At 37.6% G+C, this 10,500-nt stretch overlaps 1 long non-coding RNA gene across 1 annotated transcript; it reads left to right on the plus strand.

The window, feature by feature from the left end:
• Positions 1-4,738: 4,738 nt before the first annotated feature.
• LOC142382939 (uncharacterized) lies at positions 4,739-10,160 on the plus strand. Its single transcript, XR_012769972.1, has 3 exons — positions 4,739-4,895; positions 9,885-10,025; positions 10,107-10,160. It is a non-coding gene; the product is annotated as an uncharacterized LOC142382939 (long non-coding RNA).
• The last annotated feature ends 340 nt before the right edge of the window (positions 10,161-10,500 follow it).

A 10,500-nucleotide genomic window follows, 5' to 3' on the forward strand; every position in this document is an offset into this window, starting at 1 on the left:
TGCAGGTTTTAGATGTTTCCTTGCTTCAACACACCTGATTCAGATGAAATGGATCTCTTCAAAAGATTGTTAAGTTCTGCACCAGCCTGCTAATGATGCTTTGATCCAGGACACTGAGGATATCCACGGATCCTTCTCACCCACAAAATGGACTGTTCAGCCTGCTGGCCTCCAGCAGGAGGTACTGAAGCATCCGGTGCAGAACCACCAGGTTCTGTAACAGCTTCATCCCACAAGCAATCAGAGCATTGAACTCCCGCTGAACCTCAACTTCTGCAAGTCTGGTGCGGTCCACAATTGGTGAGGGTAGTCTGTGTACATGTGTGCACTTTGCCACGATGTCTATATATTTGTATATTATATTTATGCTCATTCTATAGATTTTTATACTCATTCTGTAAATTTAATACTTCAAGACTCCATCATTTTAATTTGAGCCAAACTAAACATAACTTTGTTCAACGTACACTGTAAGTGGATGTCTGAATGACAAATAAAAAGTCACAGTCAAAGTCAAAGTGAAAAGAAGAGGGGATGCACAGTGGTAAATATGGCCCTGTCCCAACTTTTTTGTGACTTGTTGATATCAAATTCACAGATGGGCTAACATTTCTAATGAAATGGTAAAATGTCTCATTTTAATCATTTGATGTTTTTCTAAGTTCTATTATGAATGAAATATTAGTTTATGAAATTTGTAAATCCTTATATCCTATATTCTGTTATACCATTGAATTTGTTTACAATTTTCAAACCCTGGTTCGGGTAGGGGGTAATGAAAGTATAGAGGGTGCCAGAGGTGGAAGCAGGACAAGACACACTAGCAGATTCAGCAGACAAACTCACCTAAACAGTCCTACAATCACTAAAAATGCAAACAAAAACAAGGCCATACAGGCCAACTCACCTAAAATGGCCGCCTGGTTTCAAAACATTAAAGGAGTGTAAACTACACCTTAACTTTTTATGCGGCTGACGGGGTGAGGATTAAAAATTGTGAAACACCACAACGCAATGTAATAACATTTACCTCACTGTCTGACCAAATAACTTGCCACGTTTTTTATTTCATAGTGTTATCTATTTGAATTATTCTGCATTATAAATGGTTCCCCGCATGTCTTTGTATTAGTCAGCTATTTTAAAAAAGTTTTTATCAAGTAGAAAGGGAAAAAATCCATAAAAAATGTAAAGAAAGGGAAAATTTGATACAGACCAGCTTTTATAACTGCCTCTGTGTATGTTGCCCTAATTAGATGGAACAGAGGGAGATAATACAAAGTCATTCATTCATTAATTTATTCATTTTCCATACCTTCTTCATCCCATTAAGGGTTGTGTGTGGGCTAGAGCCTATCTCATCAGGTGAGAGGCTGGGTACACGCTGGACAGGTTGACATGCTATTGCAGAATACAAAGTATTTCTAAAAAATATTGCAAAAAATTTAAAAGAAGGAAATGGGTGAAACAACTGCTAGTTGTGTCACATATTGTGTCATGGCAGCAGACACCTCAGAATATCCAACAAAAGCACTTTTACAGTATGTCATATGATAAGGGCAGAAATCTTTTCTTAGCTGTAAACAAGGACAAGATCAATTATTTTCAATGATAATATATAGTGATAATTTTAGATTAGAAATGAATGTGTCTCTCACGTGACTATACAGTACTTGATGGGTTAGGAGCAATATATCCTATTTATCAGGCCAGTAAAGCACTTACTTATCCTCCTTCCGCTGTCTGATCACATGTGCATCACTCCGTGCAAATGGTAAATGGACTGTGCTTGTATAGTGCTTTTTTTAGTCTAGTTGACCACTCAAAGCGCTTTAACACTACATGCCGCATTCATCCATTCACTCACACATTCATACAGCACATCTTAGTCAGTGCTATCTTCTATGCATTCACACACATTCATTCACTGATGGATGCATCGGTAGGCAATGAGGGGTTCAGTGTCTTGCCCAAGGATGCTTCGACATGCGGCCCGGGGAAGCCGGGAGTCCAAACACCGACCTTCCGAGTGGTAGGCAACTTGTAGGCGTAGGCTGGCGGGTGATTGGTAGCTACAGCCACCCACAGCTACTGCATGGTAACACAGTGCTGACTCTCACACTTAGTGTAGTCTGTGTATAACCTGTAGTCAGGTTATTGGAAGAATGTTTGAGTCGAATTATAGTCTGATGGACCAAAGAACAAAAATCCTTCTGTGTCTGAATCCAGCATTAAATTCAAAAGTGGACCAAAGATGTGTGTTTACTGGGAAACTAAATACGTTTCATGCAAATCACTGACAAGATTTTGAGGTATATATTGTGCAAACTGAGTATTTTATCATTTCATATTTTGGAAACCCAGGACATTAATAAGAGTTATAATTAAGATTTATTAATACAGGCCAGTGTCTGGGGAGAGGTATGGCACAATAAGAAGGATAATGCCAATCATTAGACCTAATCCTCCTGGGACTATGAGAAGTAGACAGTATACCTAATTTCATTGCCTCTTGTTGTTAATGTACAGTATGTCAGAGACTGAAATGTAACTTGAAATACACTAATAAAGAAGTGCATATGTAAAATTGCCATCACTAACCAGACAAGAATAGAATGAATTTGGCATTTGATTATCCAACATGCAACATTACACAAAGACCCAGCTTGAGATCAATAATACCATCCACATAACCATTAAATTCACCAATGTGATATGTGACAGTGCTTTAGACTTGCCCCACAAAAATGTGATTATTTTTTTTTCTATCTTAATCTGAAGTGCACATTCGTTAGATACTACATCATTATTTTGTGAAAATTAGTCATGTTTGTTTTTTCTCTCCATGAATGTATCAGTACCCACCTAATAACATTTAGGGTTTCATCTTCCATATCAGCTGCATATGTTCCTTCACTTCTTAGATCATTCTACATATTCTCATGGTTCTTCTTTTTTGTATTGCGTTATTACCAGCTGAACCTTCCCCCTAGACATATGTGGTTAAATATCACGAACTTAAACACCATTTGTATAGATGTTGCCAAGTTGCAGAATTGCTGTTATCTGAATGGTGTTCACCTTGTTCAGGGTCTCCGAAGTTGAAAAAAGGATGTGATTGGTGGAAATGAAATATGATGTCTTTTTGTCAATGCAGAGTTTTAAAACAACTTACCAACAACGCTTTATGGTAATGTACAACCTCAATTGGGAGTCGTGTTTTCTGTAGAGATTATATAGTTTACATTACCAAGCAACAGGAACACTACTACAGATGTGCTGGAGGCTGATGAGTTGCTGTGTTTAACCACACATTACCACAGCTAACAAAATGGCATCTTTTTTAAGTGCACCTTTTGCAGTTAGAGGCCACTGCCACAGCCTCTGTCTTAATATTTTGGTTGGCTAACATGAACACTAGTTGAAACTAATCCTCGTGGTACACGAAGTAAAAAGCGATTTTGTCTTCAACTCTTTTTTACCTGAGTACCCTTGTTTTTTTTCTTTTATTAAATACGCTACTTTTATTTAAAAATGTTAACTATGACATAAAACCAGTTCCATCATAGCTCCATTAATTGTGTGAAAGAGTGATGATAGTTGACTTTTGATCTGGGGTAGACCTGTCTTAGATCCTTTTAGTATAGCAGTATAGTAGAAGTAGTAGTGTCAAGGTCTATAGGTTTTCCTGAGTTTTGGTTTGTTGGCCTTTGGTTTCTTAGATTTGATATTTTGATTTGATCTTCTGGTTTTATTTTGCCTTTTTGTTTTAGGTTGTTCTTTGCCTTTGTGCAGTTTTAAATGATATCTGTTTTAATTCATGTTTATAGTTGTGCAGCATTATTTCTTGTGTATGCTGTTAAGTTTCCTGTAACTGGTTTGTGGTCAGTTGAATTCATTTTTCTCTGTTTCCTGTCATTGCCTCTAGATCCACAGTTGCCCTTTCTTTGCTACGTTACTACCTCTTTATTCTTTGTTTACTCACCTACATTCAGTCATCCAATAATCCTTTCTACTGCATATACGTCCTGGTTATCACTCCCAGATCCTCACCAGCAGCCATTCTAGGGCTTTCTTCCACGCTCCATTCATTGTTGTTTGGTTTTTTAGCCTCTTGGATATCCTGCTGTGTTTATGCTTCTTGTTTGTTTGATAAACACGTTTTGTTCTGACACCTGTCTGCCTCTTGCCTGCTCACTCCTGTGTTTGGGTCCTCCTTCTGCTCTTGTTATCACGGACTGTGGCAGCGGAGTCTCGATTGACACCATTACCGGAATGGTCACTACTGACACCGAGCTTTTGTGACATGATGATGAATACTCCTGGGAACTGTCCAAACTGCTAGTTGAATGTTGTGAGGGGAAAAAAATAGAAAGTAAGTAAAGGAAAAATGAGACGAACACATATTAATATTTAGTTTAGCTTCAAGCAAAATATCAGTGTTAATATTTGCTCACATAATGCTGTATGGATTGTAGTTATTCCATCTTCCACACAGCCTTTGGTCTCGGTTTATTCTAGTCCAGATTACAGTAGACGCTTAGAAGTAACACACAGTTGCATTTGGGTATGTGTGTGTGTGTGAGGGTGTGTGGGTGGGTGGGCGGGTGGGTGGATGGTTGGCTGGCTGTGCGTGTGTGCCTTCATTTCCCCTTCTGCTGCAGGGAGGATTAGTCTCATCCTTTCACTACTTAGAGGAAAACATTCAAAAGAGTTGCCTCCATGGGAAATGTTACCATTTCCAATGAAATCCACTCAACATACTCAGATGCATTAGTCAATAAACATGTGATGACCATATCTGTTCCATCACCCGGGGACAAAACCTCCTTTAAGGCATGGGGTACTCCTGCCACCTCTCGGTCAAAGATGGAAGTGCAGCAAGTCCTGTAAAGGTGAGTAACATGCTGAAGAACGAGTAACTTTGGATAAACGGTTTCACAAATACATGAGATGTATGGTATAGGCTGGTTTTTGTTTGATCAACTTGATCAACAGCAGGATATGTTGAGGAAGGTACAGTCCAATCACTTACCACGATCTCCATTAAAAGAGTAAAATAGAGCATCAAGGCTCAGTGACACAGATAAAAGACGTTCAGTTTGATGCTGTCTGTTGTTCTCACTGTTATCACAGTGTTAGAAGTCATTTGAATTTCTTTAACTGGGGTTACAGCTGTACATTTGTATGGTGTGTTTTGGTCAAATTTGAGCTATTGTTTGTTTTTGTTTCTTGGTTTTGCTACAGGTGCTAGTTTGGGCATTTGTTTATTTCCAGAAACAAACTTACTCTCATTAGCAACCACAATGCAAGTCTTCGGTGATTTACATTTTAATCTATAGCTCCATCAAACTGTTTATCTGGACTGGTGTCTTCACCATTTTCATCCTTTTAATTTACATTTTTTTAAATAAATGTTTCAACTTTTTTTTTTTTTTTTTTTTTTAATTCAAGAAAGCACAAAGTAAGATTCATTTAAATATAATATCTTCAATTGGTTTTGTTTTCTTTTTAACAAACAGAACCCACCCACCCACAACACCCATATACTGATGTAAAGGGGAAAAACATATAAGCATAGATAGCAAAGTTAAATAAATGAACAATGCAATAAATTAAATAAATAAAAGGAAAAACAGTAATAATGATAGTAGTAATGCTAGTAAGAATTAAAGTGACCATACAGTGATGACAAAATTGAGAAAAATATATAAATAAATAAACAATAATAAAAATAAAAATAATGATAATGACAGACAATGCATATTCAAGTACATGTCAATAATTAGGCAAGGTCAAATATATATCTCAGGGCTCCATAGGCTCATGGAAGGGCCTTAAGATTTTTAAAGTATTCAATTAGAGGGTCCCACATCTTGTAAAATTGTCTTGTTGAGCCTCTAGAAAAGTATTTAAGTTTCTCGAATTTAAAAAAAAAACATTGATTCAGTGAGCCTGACAGACACTTTGGGTGGTTCAGGGGATTTCCAAGTAAAACCATATTTCTACGGGCTATCAAAGAAGCAAAGGCAAACTCGTTCATCATGTCAATGGGTAGCATGTGCTCATCAACCAACATTCCAAAGATGGCCATATCTGCAGACGGTTTGAATGTTTCAACATTTTTAAACGAAACAAAGATCATGATTCATCCAAACTCAGATATAAAAAGTAGGATACCAAATGAATAAACAAAAGTAAGCCACATATATTGATAAAGGAGGGAAGGAAAAAATTCTCTGACATACATGAGCATGTTTAGCACAGGACAATCCTTGCCTTTTACACACCTTTATCATTTTTACTTGTATGTTAATAGTCTTTTTTTGTCTGTCACACAACAAAGAGAACAGGCTAAGATGAGCCAGGGATACTGGGAGGTTTTAACCCAGTTGTTCAGGAAATATGCCATGCACCCTGCTACTGTTTAGTTTAGTGGGGGGGAAAAAGTAAATCCCACACATGCTGAATTGCAGCAAATAGCAAACATCAGTTAGTAACTGAAATTCAGAAGGTCATGTGCCCACTGGCTAATTCAGAAAAAAACTGACGCCTATGCTTTTAATAGGCAGATAACTAAATAGGGTACATATCATATAAATAGGGTTACACACCTCTGTATGAAATCAGGAACAACCTGATTGATTTAGTTTTTTTCTGATGGGAAAGGGCATAAACCCTCATTACAAAGCATAACTTCATTCACTACACTACTGTTATCACAAGTCTCCAAAAAGCTTTTGCCTGATGTTTAGAATTGTAGTATTGGTCAGTCATAAGATCAGCTACACAATTTGGTTGCTCTTTGCATACCCTGCTGCTTGAATAGTTGAACTTTTCTCAACATTTTTGAACAGTGGCGATTATCTTTTTTTTTTTTTTTTGCCTCTCACCCAACTCTCAGCTCTTTGAAGGGGCATTGAGACTTTCTCTGAAACAATTTAATTGACCTCTGTAGTACTCTTATCGATATATTAATCACCCCACTAATTAACTAACAGTTACTGACCTTTTCATGGTCCCTGAGCAACCCTAGCCCCTGAGCAGGCTGAATCGATCATTTAATGGAACATCATGGCCACACAGATTATATGGTCTTTTGTCATGCTCACCTCCTAAACAGATGAGTCAATACATTGACCTTCCCTTAAAAGTAAACAGATAAGACTAGATAATCCATTATTAACCTCAATAATCCCATGTGAGAGCTATTTAGACTGTGGACTAATGAGAATGAACTGGGTGAGTGGCATTGTTGATCAACTGGTACTGTTGCATAGTGAATATGGAGAACAGGCCAATTAGTAAACATGAATCCTGGAAAAAGCTGATTTGTTTTTAGTCTTTTTTTTATTGTTTAACAAATTTGTATACATGCACATCTTAATTATCTATATTTAGAATTTTAATTTTACTGCTTCGGTGTTAGATGTGGTTTCAGAGCTAAATTTGTTCAGAGCAGTTGTAATAGTAATGTGTGAAAATAATTATGTGATTTTTTTTTTTTTTGGCAAATTGTGAAAAAAAGGGAAAAAAGACAATATTATGCATCTTCTGTTTAGTCCTGCACTAAGATAGAACATTAGATAAATGCCAACTTGTTTCTCTGAGCTTGTGAGCAGTTGTTAACTCATGTATAGGGTAAGTGTAAGTATATGTGGTAGTATTTGCTTGTCATTTTTTCCACTTCCTGATGAGACTTCACTGTTTTACTGAGCTTTCTTTTCTTGGTGTCATATTATATGCCTTAAAACATTAAATTGCAACTGAATTACTGTTCATATTAATGAAAAAAATTAAATAAAAACAACCAAAGTTCATTGTTTCCTGAAAAAAATGGAAACAGGCCAAGTGGACCTGAATGTAGAGCACAACGACTGCTTTGAGGGTTTGGAAGTTGCACTATTGTTCCATGATAACTGCAGGCATAGACCAGACCCACATGAGGGGAAAAGCAAGAATAAAAAACATAATGTGTGGAATTCATCTAAGCCTAGGCATGCCGTGTTTAGCCAGTGTCAGAGAGCATTGGCTCTCTCAATGGATGTCAGTCACTAGACAACTAATGGCAGATGACATGGAACATAATGCACCAACTAGATCTTGGGTTGGCAGAGTAATGGGTCATAAATTCAGTGGCCCTGGAGCAGGAATCTGTCAAAACTCTGCAGTGCATCGTGGGTTAATGTTTTTTCTTACACCTCCCTTCACCCTGCACCCTCTGTGTTGTGCCAATCAGTGTGTATGTGTATGAATGGATCTGTGTATAACATCCCCTCCCCCTCTCCCTAACTGCTACTGCCTCTGTCTGTGCAGCCAGCCATACTAAAAACCATTTTCTTTTTAATTAATCACGCCAATACTATGGAGCAGCTTTGGTCAGGGTGAAAGCGTGATGCTTAAGCCCAAATCAATGATGCAGCATTGAGAGCTTAGACACTGTCAATATTTTCCAAAATGCAAAAAAAATGAAGGTCCTGGAGGTCCAGAATGTCCCAAATACATTGCCCTGGGGATGCAGGTGGCCCAAAAAGCTCTGGATTACATCCTGCATCTCTGCCTGGCTACTCTTCTCTTTTGTTCCTGCTTGTTGTGTATAGAAGAGGAGAGAAGCAGTCCCAGAGCTGGGTCAATATCACATTCCATCTAGATTACTGTAACTCAGTCTAATCATGCATTAGCAAACACAATTCTTTCAGATTTAAGTTTATTTCAAATGCCGCTGCAAGAACGCTCCCACATTCTAACAAGAAAAGGAATAGAAATACAAATTTTCTTTCATTTAAAAGCCTTTGACGGAAATAGCCTGTTTTTTCTATTTTGTTGACTATCACACCCATAATGTTAGTGTAGCCTGAGATCCTTTACTGAGGCCAGTTATACTCAATTACAAACGTGCACATGAACAACTTTGGTCTCTGACATGTATGTACTTGTTCCTGTTGCAACGAATCTTTCAAACGGTAAATGCACTGTGCTTAAATAGTGCTTTTCTAGTCTTCTAGTCTACTCAAAACACTTTTACATTAGCCCCATTCACATAAAGCACATCTTAGTCTCTACAGTGTTACAAGCTACACAGTGTTTTTTTTCTCTCGATCACACACATTCACACACCAATGGACGCTGTGGAGGCAACATGGGGTTCAGTGTCTTGCCAAGGACACTTGAACATGTGGTCCAGGGAAGCCAGGAATTAAAACGCAAACCTTCTTATTGGCAGACGACTGCTCTTCCTCCCGAGCTACACCAACCCCAGTTTCAACTGAAACTGAAACTTCATACCCCTCAAAACATCTCATAGCAGTGTCCTAAACATGTATGGCCCTCACAAGAAGCAGAAGGGAAATACAACACATACTGAAAAGCAGACATCATTTTCAAGTCTTTTCATAAAGAGGAAGGAGGGTGGTGGACAGCAAAACTAAGAGTTGTGCTTTCAAAAATTGGCCTTTTTGTAAAGTGAGACCAACATACATTACATCAATAACATGACAACAATTTACCGAATATTTTTAACTTTCTGTTTGAATTTATAAAAAGAAATTGTTTGGCAACGGTTTGACAAATCATTTTTAAAACATGTCCATCACTTTCATGGATGCAACTTGCTAGTTGTCTTGGTTACATGATCACGTTACTTGTTGGCTTTAAAAAATGACATCACTTGGTTAGAGTTAGAAATAATCATGGTTGGTGTATACAGTGTAAAAAGTATATTGCGACTATACCGTCATGGATAGCATTTTTATCCTTCACGTGCAGTTACTCTCATGATCACTAGTCATATATTCTTTTCAAGATTTGATGAATTCAAGATGATGATGAAGACAAGATAAATTCTTTTGAGATTACCGTGTCTATGTTATTGCTTTCTTCTTCAGAAGATCCACACTGTCTGGACCTGGAGTTTCTGAGTTTCTGCTTTGTCTCAAGTAATTGTCTTTACCACTATAACCACCACCTCTGCCACGAAAGTAACTCACCAGGAAGGACAGCCCAAGCTCCCATTCTACTCTGGTCTGGTCAGTATAAACCCTTATCAGACTTTCACATCTCTGGATCTCTGAAACTGCTGTGTACTCATTTGTTTTGTAACTTCACAGACCCGGTTTGGAAAAGGATTTTTGATTTCGTCTGAGTCTGCCGACAAGCATGCACGTCAGTATTTTAGGTTTTTGTTTTGAGAATAAACTTCCTTATTATTAACCTATCTGCCTCTGCTCATTACTAAACAGTTCATTTCTGTAACTTCGTATGTTTAAGGACACGCTGTCATGCTGGCTATTGCACAAGCCTATTACTGTATATGACATGTTTCAGTATGAGACCTGTTATCAAAACCTGGGCCTCTGGTATGCAACTTTATTCAATAAATGCCAACATAATAAAGATATTCCTCCAGTCACACAAAGAGCACTTGACAGATATATATATATATATATATATATATATCTATATCACATAAACATGTGACCTCATAATCTACCTTATTGACAC

Source organism: Odontesthes bonariensis, chromosome 6 (assembly GCF_027942865.1).
Source record: "Odontesthes bonariensis isolate fOdoBon6 chromosome 6, fOdoBon6.hap1, whole genome shotgun sequence".
NCBI classification, from domain to species: Eukaryota; Metazoa; Chordata; class Actinopteri; order Atheriniformes; family Atherinopsidae; genus Odontesthes; species Odontesthes bonariensis.